This window comes from Anomaloglossus baeobatrachus, chromosome 10 (genome assembly GCF_048569485.1).
Source record: "Anomaloglossus baeobatrachus isolate aAnoBae1 chromosome 10, aAnoBae1.hap1, whole genome shotgun sequence".
Taxonomy (NCBI): Eukaryota; Metazoa; Chordata; class Amphibia; order Anura; family Aromobatidae; genus Anomaloglossus; species Anomaloglossus baeobatrachus.
Window position 1 is genome coordinate 141722961 of NC_134362.1, and position 14424 is coordinate 141737384.

Genomic DNA, 14424 nt, shown 5'->3' on the forward strand with positions numbered 1-14424 from the left:
CAAGCACATGACCAGCGACCAATCGGCATAGAAGGTGTCAGAGACATTTGACCACGTGTCACAAGCACATGACCAGCGGCCAATTAGCTTAGAAGGTGTCAGAGACATGTGACCTCGTGTCAGCGATGATGTCACCCGCACATGTGCAATGGCTCCAAGATGGACTTAGTCTCCAGCGCTTGCACATGTGCAGTAGCAAGAAATCCGAACATAGTCTCCAGTGCTCGCACATGTGCAGTAGCAAGAAATCCGAACATAGTCTCCAGTGCCACAGCAACCGTAACAGGGCCATTATAGTATTTGGAGAACTATATCCAAGGGGGGACAAAGATACAAGCATGGGATGGTAATGTTTTGTGGTGAGTGGGAAAAGGCTCTTTCCCTCAGCACCAATATGGATGAATAAAAATCTTCATGCTTTATTTGAAAAGTTTAAAAATAAAGAAAAGGGTCACAAATCATCCAAAATCGCCATGCGACTTGCCGTGCGGCTTGACGCATTTCGGACACAAAAGGGGAATTTAAAAACAGTCCTTAATCATAAGCCATGTAGGATGGGAGGCAAGAGATATATATAGCACCTTAAGAAGCAATGAAATACAAGAGCAAGATGGAAAACAGGAAGGGAGTCCACCCGAAAACATGCAAATTAGTAAGAGGGTTGGTATATCATTGGATTCTCTTAACCCCATATGTGTATGTATATCTACTGGGGAATTCAATGAAAAACAATTCTTACATTACAAAAAGACCTCAAAATAAGGTCAATGCAAGCATACATGTGTATATGTGCACCATTCCACCCACCCATATATTTCGTATAGCAATTATTTCACTAAGGAAACAAAAAGATTATTTCATTGGTCTATGAAAAGATGTTCATGCAGATATTATAATAAGTGGATATATCTTATATAGATGGTATGTGTACACATGCATATAAATGCATGTGCTCTGTGGGTGCAGGGCAAAGAAAAAGATAGATAGAAATAGAAATACATGTATGTGGACTAGATATTATATCGTCTCCAGTATAGGATTTTATATATTATAGACATATGAAGAAAAAAAAAAAAAAATTATAATATTTTTATTTTAGTTTTTATTTTTATTTCTATATTTTGTATGTGTAGCTATATGAGCTCTATGTACACATGTGTGCAGTGTGTACACATGTGTACGATGGAAGAAACATATAAAACATAGGATAGCCAGGAATTCAGTTATGAGAATTATTAATGAGATTTATATCCTACTCTGAGATATGAGTAATTCTCCAATAAATTCATATTATCCTTTTGTGTTAATATTCATATCTTCTGATTGTTTCCTCAGTATATATCTATCACACAAAATGTTCATATAGCCATTGATATTGGAGGTGAGGTTAAAAAACAAAAACAAAAAGAAAAACCAAACAAACAAAAAAAAACAAAACAAAAACAACCTATGATTATATTTCATATATATATATAATAATCATATGACATAGCGTAGATCGGAACGATAATTAAGTCCCTTTGGATGCCGGGTATCGAGCCGTAATATCCATTTGGCCTCGGTGTAGAGAAGTTCACGAAACCAATCGCCTTCTCTTAGAGGTTTTTTGACTTGCTCGATGCCTACAATGTTCATAGTGGAAAAATCACCGTTGTGAAGGTCAAGAAAATGTCTGGTGAGACCTGAAATAGATCTTTTATATTTCGGCGGATTCGAAGAAAGAGTTGGGAGTGGGATGTGGGTATGCTCGGATATACTTTTTCTGAGAGGCCTGGAAGTGCAGCCTATGTAGTCCTTCGAGCATATGGTACAAGAGGCCTTATATATAACATATGTAGTAGAGCAATTTATGAAAGTGGAAATGTTATAGGAAATGTCACCCACTGGAAAAGACAGCGTTTTTCTCATAAATTTACAAAGTCCGCATCGTGGCAAAGCGCACTTGTGGGAGCCTTTTGTACTAAGCCAGGTCTCTGTTTTATTTTGAGAAATGAAAAGACTAGGAGATATAATATTGCCTATGGTTTTGGCCTTCCTGGCCACGACATTGACACCATTGGATAATATTTGAGCTAACTCCGGATCCTGTTGGAGAAGGGGAATATAGCGTAAAAAAACTTTTTTTATTTCAGAAAAATCAACGCTGTAAGGAGTAGAGAAGACAATGCGGCAGTTTTTTTCATCAGATTTGACTTTGTTAGAGAGTAGATCATTGCGGGTTCTTTCTCCAGCGGTTTTTTCAGCACGAGAGAGGATCTTATTCTTATAACCTCTGTATTGTAGACGCTTCTTCATAGTTTCCAATTCCAGGGAGTAGGCAGTATCTGTAGAGCAAAGCCGGCGTGCTCTGAGGAATTCGCCAAGGGGTAGATTATTTATGGTATGTCTAGCATGATTGCTATTTGCATGCAAGATAGTGTTCCCACTAAGCGGTTTTCTATATAAAGAAGTATTAATGGAACCTGTTTCGGGGTCACCGGTAAGATATACATCCAAAAAGGGGGTAGAATTTCCAGAAAACATTACAGTAAAGCTCAAATTCATGTGGTTTGAATTCAAATAAGAAAGAAAATTATCTGATAGGTTTGTGATGGGTGCGTTTTTCTTGCGTTTCCAGATCATTATGAGATCGTCTATGTATCTCGCGTACCAAAAAATTTGATCCAAAAAGGGATTGTCAGGTGTATGTATGTATATGGCTTCCCAGGAAACCATGTATAAATTAGCTAGAACGCAAGAAAAACTAGCACCCATAGGGCATCCATTAACTTGTAAAAAGAACTGTTGGTTAAAGCTGAAAAAATTATGTTTCAATCAAAAGAAACTCACAGATCAAAATGACATAATCTTTGTGTATGTCACTCATATTGGTCAATCGATTTAAATGGTGAGATAAGGAATTAAGAGCTGATTTATGTGGAATGCATGAATATAATGATGCAACATCACTTGTGACCCAGAAAAGGTTGTCAGTCCAGGTAAGGGCAGGAAGAATTTGTAACAAATGTTTAGTATCCCTGATGTAGCCAGCTGAATCTTTTACAAGAGGCTGTAAGATGTTATCTAGCCAATCTGAGGTCCGACTTGTGAGAGAATTGGTGCTGGCTACAATAGGTCGTAGTGGTGGTGGAAAGAGACCCTTGTGGGTTTTGGGAAGTCCTTGAAAGATTGGACACACAGGAACATCAATTAATCAGGAAATCACAGGTTGATTTATCAAAAATACCCAAAGACAATCCTTGGTCAAGAATGGTATTTAATTTCCTGGAAAAGGCTTCTGTAGGATCAGATGTGAGCCGCTTATAAGTGGTAGGATCCTCCAACATGTGCATAATTTCTCTCTCATACAGCGAACTGTCGAGAATGACCACTGAGCCACCCTTATCGGCTGCTCTTATGGTAATATAAGGGTTTTTACTCAAATCCTTAAGAGCTTTGCACTCATGGGTGGTAAGATTGTTGGACGATGCAGAACTGGAGGAAAGAATATTTTTTATTTCGGTTTCCATTAGATCCTGGTATGTGTCCATGATGGGAACACGTGAAGCCACTGGATAAAAATCCTTATTCGTTGTTTTAAACGGAGAAATGTGAAGTTCAGGACTATTGGAGTTGTCCATTTCAGACAGGATTTTTGTGGAGATATGTTCCCTGAGACTCATATGTAATGGAAAGGAGGATACTTCAGTGGCGGCACTGGAGGTGGAAGCAGTATCAGCACGGCTCTGTTCAGATGAAAGAAAATGTTTTTTAACTGTAAGGTTTCTGATAAATATGTTAATGTCCTTAATGGTCTGAAACAAATCGGCCCGGGATGTAGGGGCAAAATTCAGACCCTTTTTAAGAACCTGTAATTGAGCAGAGCTGATAGAACATGCAGATAGATTTATAACGGAAAACTCAGCATGATTGGATGTACTTAATACCTCTGATGCCGGTTTCTGTTGGTGCATCGAGGAGTGAATTTTACCGCACCTCTGGTGCTTCCTTCCTCCTCGATGGCCATTCCGTTTTTTGACTTCTTGGGAATCGCACCTTCAGCAATATTTGAACTTCTATCTGAATCCAATGAACTGCCACTTCCACCTGTGGTATCCAGGTCGGTTGAAGTGAATATTACAGACTTTTCCTTAGGATTATAATCCTTGCGGTATTTCAAGATGGATCTTTTTGACGTATTCCAAGAATAAACTTGGTTGGTACTGTAATCATTAGTATCCCTCTTATACTTTCTTTGTTTGTATTGAATGAGATTATCTTCAATTCTATGGATATTAATGAGGAATTTATCATGGAGTTTTTTATAATCCACTGCATCATAATTTTTGTTCAAGAAATCTTGAATTTCATTAATTTGTATGTCAAAAGATTTTAGTCTTTCTTCCTCCTCCTTGATGATGAGATTCATGAGGTTGAGTGAACAGGTGGTAAGAATATTATTCCACTCTGTCTGAAAATCTTGGTGGAATATAAAGGTGGGGAACTTCTTTATTCTTAAGCCACGTGGGATCATGGATTTTTCAATGTACTTTTTGAGAGTGGCTGAGTCCCACCAGGTCCTGAGTCTCTGTGTGAACGCTTTTTCAAGGTCCCAAAAGGTCTAAGTTTTTTCTGAGCCAAGAGGAAAATCAGGTGTGTCCACAATATTATCAGAAAAAATGGATTCAAGTTTTTTTCGCCTCTCCTCATTGTCAAATGATGAGATATCCATAACTTGCTCTTTGTAAAAAATATATATATGTATATATATGCTTGATGAGAAAAAAATGCTGATGTTTGGCAGGCGTCAGGTATGATTTGTGACCAAAATAGTAGAAAAACTCTTATATATGTTAGATTCTTATAGTTGTATGTGCATAGCTGGAGATATATATTAAAGCGTTTCGTAGCATTATAAATCCAGTATATGTTAGAACAAATTCAAGGGTGGGCGCGAATAAAAAACGCCAAAAACAGGGAAAGTAGAGAAAAAAAGTATTCAGCTCACCCATGTAAGGTCCTCCAGTCTGCGGTTGATACTTCTTTATATAGAAAATGGCCATGTTTTTTCCATCTCCTATATAAGAAAGTCCTTAGTTACCCCTCTCCACCCATAGCAGTTTTTAATTGCAATGAGATGACACACAGTTAGGGTCACAGAGCTAGGGACCCCAATATAGAGATATGCCTTGACGAGGCCTTGGGGCTCAGTTACATTGATCAATGCGATTGCTAAATATCTCCTTTTTCCTAATATTCATGGCAGGTATGCAATTCATTATTCACATGTTCAAATTAGCAAGTAGCATTTTTCATTGTATATTCCAATATTTGTCCATATGCTTGAGGCATTATACCATTATCTAAGTTTGATGTGCAGCCTTATCCTTTTATAATGTATGTATTTTTTGGCTTGCACTCTATATATATATTAGTGCTCACTTCAGTTATCCTATTCAGTTATATGTAGTTTTTTTCTGAATGTGAACACAGCTCCGCCCCTTTCGGCCATGTTTTTTCCATCTCCTATATAAGAAAGTCCTTAGTTACCCCTCTCCACCCATAGCAGTTTTTAATTGCAATGAGATGACACACAGTTAGGGTCACAGAGCTAGGGACCCCAATATAGAGATATGCCTTGACGAGGCCTTGGGGCTCAGTTACATTGATCAATGCGATTGCTAAATATCTCCTTTTTCCTAATATTCATGGCAGGTATGCAATTCATTATTCACATGTTCAAATTAGCAAGTAGCATTTTTCATTGTATATTCCAATATTTGTCCATATGCTTGAGGCATTATACCATTATCTAAGTTTGATGTGCAGCCTTATCCTTTTATAATGTATGTATTTTTTTGGCTTGCACTCTATATATATATTAGTGCTCACTTCAGTTATCCTATTCAGTTATATGTAGTTTTTTTCTGAATGTGAACACAGCTCCGCCCCTTTCGGCCATGTTTTTTCCATCTCCTATATAAGAAAGTCCTTAGTTACCCCTCTCCACCCATAGCAGTTTTTAATTGCAATGAGATGACACACAGTTAGGGTCACAGAGCTAGGGACCCCAATATAGAGATATGCCTTGACGAGGCCTTGGGGCTCAGTTACATTGATCAATGCGATTGCTAAATATCTCCTTTTTCCTAATATTCATGGCAGGTATGCAATTCATTATTCACATGTTCAAATTAGCAAGTAGCATTTTTCATTGTATATTCCAATATTTGTCCATATGCTTGAGGCATTATACCATTATCTAAGTTTGATGTGCAGCCTTATCCTTTTATAATGTAATATTCACTTCAACCGACCTGGATACCACAGGTGGAAGTGGCAGTTCATTGGATTCAGATAGAAGTTCAAATATTGCTGAAGGTGCGATTCCCAAGAAGTCAAAAAACGGAATGGCCATCGAGGAGGAAGGAAGCAACAGAGGTGCGGTAAAATTCACTCCTCGACGCACCAACAGAAACCGGCATCAGAGGTATTAAGTACATCCAATCATGCTGAGTTTTCCGTTATAAATCTATCTGCATGTTCTATCAGCTCTGCTCAATTACAGGTTCTTAAAAAGGGTCTGAATTTTGCCCCTACATCCCGGGCCGATTTGTTTCAGACCATTAAGGACATTAACATATTTATCAGAAACCTTACGGTTAAAAAACATTTTCTTTCATCTGAACAGAGCCGTGCTGATACTGCTTCCACCTCCAGTGCCGCCACTGAAGTATCCTCCTTTCCATTACATATGAGTCTCAGGGAACATATTGTGGAGGTCACCTGAGCTGTAGTATGTTTATTTAAACGTAATAAGAATATCTGTGTATATAACTAAATCAAAATGTAGATGTAGATGCAAAATTATCTGTCTGTCTGTGTAGCAATTGCACAGACCTATAGTATAATTCAAAGTTGTATAATCATGAAGGAGTTAACTAAAGATGATGAAGCCAGATGTGAAGCTATAAACTCTTATCAGTAATGTTCACACAAAAGGAATGTACGGGAGGGCAGGAGTGATGTGAGAAATTGGGGAGTGAATGCACTCCTTCGTTAGTTTCAAGGTTATTTAGGCTTACTTACTGTATAATTGGATCTATCTCATTAAAACCAAGTCAGTTGGTGATGCTGGCTGAAAAGAGAGCATGTCTGTGTTCTTTGTCTTATATACATTGATATATATCGGCACTGGTATACAGCATTAATGGGGCACCGTCTCTGGATCCTAAATGAAGACTCCATTAGCAGTCTTGACCCAAAATTCCTCCCTTGACAGTTTGGCGCACTCAACGTGGAGCTCCTTCAAGGACGCAATACCGACCTGCAAATACCGATCGTTTGGATGTCACGGACTGAGACCTCCCTCCGCTCCAACCAGGCTGATCACCTCCGACCCCACGGGTAAGTGTTACATACTGTGTATTCACTACCGTTGTGGTTGGTTTTGGAGAGGAGGGAGTGACGGGCTGTGTGTCCATATCGGTGTTAAAAGGTACCTGATTGTGACTCAGGGGTGTTGCCCGCTGGAGCTCAGAGCACGATCCCAGCCCTGAGGTGTGGATCGAGTGTCACATGGGATCCAGAGAACGGTTGTTAGGGCAGGAAAGACGGTGGTGGCTGGATATAGCTAGTTAGACTGACCCGGTCTGTAATTAAAGACGCGGGGGGGTTCCCGTGGCTGAAGATAGGGATTAGGATATTAATTTTGATACAGTTGACCAAGTCCGGAGGGAATACCTTTTGTACCCCTCCTCCATATCACGAGATACCCTTATTAGGGGGTTCCCGTGGCTGAAGATAGGGATTAGGACATTAATTTTGGTGCAGCTGATCAAGTCCGGAGGGAATACATTTTGTACCCCTCCTCCATATCACGGGATACCCTTATTACTATATAGCTGAGGAGTTGCCAGCTAGTATAGAGGTGTAGCCTTAGGTGCCGGCCGGACTCTAACGTTCACCGCATAGTCATATTAGTGTAATCCAGACACCACCAACATAGCAAAAATGTTCAGACAGAGGAGACAGAAAGTTGAGAGGCCTGAAGGTTCACAGACTGTGTTAGAGCTAGTTGCAGAGAGAAGGGAAGAAAGCTGTATGTTGTGCCTTGGAGATTTTTAAAATGTTAGAATTACCAAAAGGAGGTCGGTTACAACCGTCACTATGGGCAACAGCATTGAAAGCAAAAAAGGGCAAGTTAAAAGACAGGAGATTGTTGAATGATGCAGAATTGTTTGGCAGAATATCGCAGGCATTGCTATCAGAAAGATATATTGAGATTGAAGATGAAGATGAGCAAGGGGATGTTGTGTTTTACTATATGTTACCCGAGTCTGAGGACAGATCTGAGGGTCCTCCGATAGGTTGTTTTGTTGCTGCCCCACAACCTGATCCCCATTCTATTCCCCCGTCCCGGAGATATTCACAGATGCTGCAGTCACTAGACAGCATCCCTTAACTCTTTCCACACCCATACCCCTTTTCCCTCCCATACCTGCAATGCCGTCTCTCCCCATACCGGCCAGTCTGCCGTCACACTCCCCAATTATCAATTCCCTCCCCTTGGATCCCCCTTTTTTCCTTAGGACACATAGTGAGCCTTACCCCGAACCTGACGAGGAACAGCCCTCATTTAAATATGTCCCTTTCAACCCCACCCAGTCAGCGGCATTAATCCCCTGCCTGCCAGATCCCAGCATTAACCCTATGCGATTTTATAGGAAGATGCTACAGGTCCATCAGTTATACTCAGCTGCCCGGAAGGACCTTGTTAATCTCACCAAAGTAAAAGCAGGAGACAGTTTTTGGCTCTTAATGGAGCCCCATCTCCCAATGCACCCAGGCACTGATGACACTATTTTTTTAAAGTGGACAACAGTATTGTGCCGCTTTAAAAAGATGGGCTCAAGATCAATTTGTGTATACAAATGTGCCGGTGCAGCCCCCGCCACAGCCCATGCCCCAACAAAGTCCAAACCCCGTATACGTAGCTCCCAATCAACAAAACCAGCAGAGCCAGCAACAGAATTGTTGGCGTTGTGGTCAGTTTAGTCACTATCAAAGAAAGTGTCACACCTCCAAATCTCAGTGTTTGGCCAGGTACCCTCAAAACCGTAACCAAAACCTGCAACACATAAATTTACAATAAAGGTGTTCCCTGTAGATTCAGTAATGATCTACCTGAAGCCAGGTGTGCCTTTTCCCAGAGTATCATAGTATCCCTTTAAATCAGTTTTAGGAGATTTTCCAAGATACTGCCCACAGTCCGGCTGCACCCAGGAGTCTGCCCCAACCTTCCCTAATGACAGAGGGGGGAGCCCCGGACTGCTTGTTTTTGTTGCAGTGATTTCCAATCCCAAGCTACCCGCTTTAATGATGTTCTCCATTCCACTCCATCAATCTTAAGATCTTAAGGTTTCTATAATATATGTTTCTGTAGTACCTTTGTTTCTGCTGGCTGACACGGTACAGAAATATATTTTATATATTTCTATAGTGAAAGTTCTGCCCATGGTTTTTTTTCTTGTATCTGTTTTTCCCACCAGCTGTTCTAACATCGCGCATCCTGAAGGAGTCAGGGGGGGCATAAGTCAGTGCAGGGATGTGTGGGAGTATTATCAGTAAGCTGCTGCTAGTCACAAGTTGTAGAGAGCAGAAAAAAAAGAAAAAAAATAAGGAAGTAGAGAAAAGTAAAAAAAAAAAAAAAAAGGAAAAAGGTAGCTTCAGCAGATTTACAAAGCTGTTTCTGTCTTATGTACTAACCAGTGCTTTTTCCGGCTGGTGGAGTGGATTTTGTTTAATCTTTAGAGTTCAAAATTTCATAGGAGATTATCAATAGTATTCTGCTGCTATTTAAATAATTAAATTAATTTTGCAGGGAAAAGTATATTTTTAAAATATACAAATTAGGTTTTCGTTTTTATGGTTACGTTTTTGTTTATTATTTTTGCATACAAACTGCCAATATTGATTGTTTTCCTTTTTTTTTTGTAGATATAGAATATCTATGAACCCTGTTGTAAGGTTTCAAAATTTCCCAGTAGAGTATAAGTTATATTTATTTGTTGGTTAATCTTATTGTTTACTGTTATAGATCTATATATTTTGCCAAAGTAGTATATAAAAAGGGAGGAAGTAGATATCTATTGTATTTTTCCAGCAGTAGACATATTGGATAGGCTTTAAAGCAGGCTTTAAAGCTGGCCTTTTTTTTGCAACAGTTATGTCATGTTTATTGGATTATTATGAATGTAGGAATATATGTCTGTTATAGGAATGATCTAATCTATATTTCTTTTAGTCTTTGTTTTTATAGATGGAACAAGATGGTGGTCGATTCTGCACTGGATATGCTACAGTTCACACAACATGAGGTAATCTAAATTTAGGCCACTCCCTCCCCTCCTATCGGTACAGAAGGAAGTGACGTAAGTGCCTCTCTAGATGGGTGGAGCAGAGGTAGGTAAGATAGTCAAAATGTATGTAGGATGTAGATCTTTCCTGTTGTCAAATAAGCTAGGTACGCCGAAAAGAAAGTCTAGATCTGAGCTGATGGAATCGGATGGAGATCCCCGTATAGGTGCAGCTGACCAAGAAGCAGTGAACGGGCCTAGAGTTGAGGAGTCCTTTACCATGCATAAAGACCATGCCTCGGTGACACCGGTCACGTCAGTGACTTCTGTCACTCCTTGTGTTCTTAAATCCCTACAGGATCAAGTGAACCAATAAGGAGTGGAGTGCGAGACGCAGGGAGCCGGCTGACTGAGGAAGGTCTGTGGATGAAGGGTGGTAAGCTTTCTCTGCCATGAGATCTCTTCTTAATGATGGCCCAAGTAACATGGACTAACATCTGTGAAAGTTGGATATCAGTGTGCGCTTTGGTGACGCCAGGGTTCAGTACCCAGGTAGACAAACTCACCCGGTCTTGTGAAACATGTTCTTAAAACAATGAGGAAAAACTGTAAAGAGTCCGTAGAAACACCCTGCACCTGCTCTACCCATTCTTAGAGACTGCAAACTAATTATAGATGTTTATCATGAGCACGTTGTATGCAAGTCTGTGCGTGTTGTGTAGATTTCTTTCCAGGTCTGGTCAGAAGCTTTCCAGTGCAGAAAACGACGTTATTGCTGAAAATCCACATAATGCAAGTGGTATGTAAAAAAAAAAAAAAAACCCAAACTGATAAGTTGTAAATCAATGCGTGTTTTGTTTCTCTTTAGTGTGTGTTGTGTTTCTCTTTAGTAATAAACAGGTTCCAATGTAAAATGTTTTTCTTTGGTCTAGCGCAAACCACGTATAATTTTCATATGATTGACTAATTAGAGAAATAAACAAGTGTATTTTCTAATTCCAGATCCTAAATCAGAGTTAGTAGTATATGGTTTTCGGTCCGGAGACTGATTAATCCTAAAAGGACACAGAAATTTCGATAAAGCTCAACGGCAGGACAACATAGATTCACGCCCCGCATTGCAGAAGGGTCGATCCACAGAAGCTGCACTGACCGTCCTGCTTATATTTATCCTTTACAAAAAACCTGTACAGTCCCAAACCATCATTGCCGAAACAGAAGAGAGGACTTAGAGAACCTTGAGACATGGGAAAGTCCAACTACAAAGGGTGAGGACTCGCCTAGGGGTCCTTGGTCTCAAACCGGTGAAGAAATCCCATTCCCCTCTCCACCCATGCCTCAACGTTCAGTCAGGCAGGATTTCCCAACAGATCTTTCTTCCTCTTTTCCTAAGGGAACACGGTACCCTTAGTATTTGGAAATGGCAGAAATAAGTCAAGGGGAGGACTGTTGAAGGTACGAATTGAGTAGTCGAAAATACTTAATTCAGCCATTTCATAGACCCAAAAATGTGGTTTGGTTAATGTAATCTAACCATTACAAATGTTTTTGTTTCCTACTAATTTCAGTAATTTTCCTTAATACAAAATGCTAGATATGGAAAATCTCATTTCAGGAAAAGTTTTGGAAGAGCCTATCCCATCAGGCTGATGTCTCTCCGGCCTAGTCTGCGGAGCACTGGCAGTGACACGCGACTTGACGTCACATCTCAAAAACCAATGGACCCAACACAACCGAAGCAGAAAGCGGCTGCTATTCAACCCATTATTCCAGAAGGTTTTTCCAAGTCTGGGCCACAAACTGTTCACATGAAGCCTCATCATGTTTTGTTGTTTTTTTTATCAAGAGCAGATTATCCAGGTTCACAAAGTGGCCCTAAGTGGACTAGCACTGACTAAGCATCCTCCTTTTTGTTTAATATCCAGAAAGAAGAACCATGGACAATTTCCAAATGTCCTTTTGTTTTTTGTTTTTTTAATTATGTGCTAATTTTTAAATAAGGTTTAGATTCAATTTTTCCTAATCAGGATAATGTGCCCTAATAAGAGTAATAACGCCAATTCTAATAGCCCCTATAAATCATAGAGTTATATTTAATAAATAAAAATAAGTACTTAAGGGGGGGAGCAAAAAAAAGCCTATAGTGTTAAATTAAACAACCGATTTCATGAAAAGCCCGCATATATAGATATAGATATAATTAAAGTCCCAAGGGCAATAGGTCACAAATAAGTCCCAAATAATAAAATATATCTAAATGGGGAAAATTTTTAAATTTAAGGTTAATAATATTCACAGATATTTTATTAAAGGGGGGACTGTGGAGGTCACCTGAGCTGTAGTATGTTTATTTAAACGTAATAAGAATATCTGTGTATATAACTAAATCAAAATGTAGATGTAGATGCAAAATTATCTGTCTGTCTGTGTAGCAATTGCACAGACCTATAGTATAATTCAAAGTTGTATAATCATGAAGGAGTTAACTAAAGATGATGAAGCCAGATGTGAAGCTATAAACTCTTATCAGTAATGTTCACACAAAAGGAATGTACGGGAGGGCAGGAGTGATGTGAGAAATTGGGGAGTGAATGCACTCCTTCGTTAGTTTCAAGGTTATTTAGGCTTACTTACTGTATAATTGGATCTATCTCATTAAAACCAAGTCAGTTGGTGATGCTGGCTGAAAAGAGAGCATGTCTGTGTTCTTTGTCTTATATACATTGATATATATCGGCACTGGTATACAGCATTAATGGGGCACCGTCTCTGGATCCTAAATGAAGACTCCATTAGCAGTCTTGACCCAAAATTCCTCCCTTGACAATATCTCCACAAAAATCCTGTCTGAAATGGACAACTCCAATAGTCCTGAACTTCACATTTCTCCGTTTAAAACAACGAATAAGGATTTTTATCCAGTGGCTTCACGTGTTCCCATCATGGACACATACCAGGATCTAATGGAAACCGAAATAAAAAATATTCTTTCCTCCAGTTCTGCATCGTCCAACAATCTTACCACCCATGAGTGCAAAGCTCTTAAGGATTTGAGTAAAAACCCTTATATTACCATAAGAGCAGCCGATAAGGGTGGCTCAGTGGTCATTCTCGACAGTTCGCTGTATGAGAGAGAAATTATGCACATGTTGGAGGATCCTACCACTTATAAGCGGCTCACATCTGATCCTACAGAAGCCTTTTCCAGGAAATTAAATACCATTCTTGACCAAGGATTGTCTTTGGGTATTTTTGATAAATCAACCCGTGATTTCCTGATTAATGATGTTCCTGTGTGTCCAATCTTTCAAGGACTTCCCAAAACCCACAAGGGTCTCTTTCCACCACCACTACGACCTATTGTAGCCAGCACCAATTCTCTCACAAGTCGGACCTCAGATTGGCTAGATAACATCTTACAGCCTCTTGTAAAAGATTCAGCTGGCTACATCAGGGATTCTAAACATTTGTTACAAATTCTTCCTGCCCTTACCTGGACTGACAACCTTTTCTGGGTCACAAGTGATGTTGCATCATTATATTCATGCATTCCACATAAATCAGCTCTTAATTCCTTATCTTACCATTTAAATCGATTGACCAATATGAGTGACATACACAAAGATTATGTCATTTTGATCTGTGAGTTTCTTTTGAAACATAATTTTTTCAGCTTTAACCAACAGTTCTTTTTACAAGTTAATGGATGCCCTATGGGTGCTAGTTTTTCTTGCGTTCTAGCTAATTTATACATGGTTTCCTGGGAAGCCATATACATACATACACCTGACAATCCCTTTTTGGATCAAATTTTTTGGTACGCGAGATACATAGACGATCTCATAATGATCTGGAAACGCAAGAAAAACGCACCCATCACAAACCTATCAGATAATTTTATTTCTTATTTGAATTCAAACCACATGAATTTGAGCTTTACTGTAATGTTTTCTGGAAATTCTACCCCCTTTTTGGATGTATATCTTACCGGTGACCCCGAAACAGGTTCCATTAATACTTCTTTATATAGAAAACCGCTTAGTGGGAACACTATCTTGCATGCAAATAGCAATCATGCTAGACATAC

The 14424-nt window shown here is 39.4% G+C and overlaps 1 long non-coding RNA gene across 2 annotated transcripts; it reads left to right on the forward strand.

Annotated features, from left to right (window-relative positions):
* Positions 1–6759: 6759 nt before the first annotated feature.
* Positions 6760–13031, forward strand: LOC142254578 (uncharacterized). 2 transcript variants are annotated; one of them, XR_012727262.1, is made up of 2 exons: positions 6760–7386; positions 10286–13031. It is a non-coding gene; the product is annotated as an uncharacterized LOC142254578 (long non-coding RNA). The 2 variants fall into 2 exon arrangements; XR_012727263.1 differs by having other exon boundaries at positions 11340–13031.
* The last annotated feature ends 1393 nt before the right edge of the window (positions 13032–14424 follow it).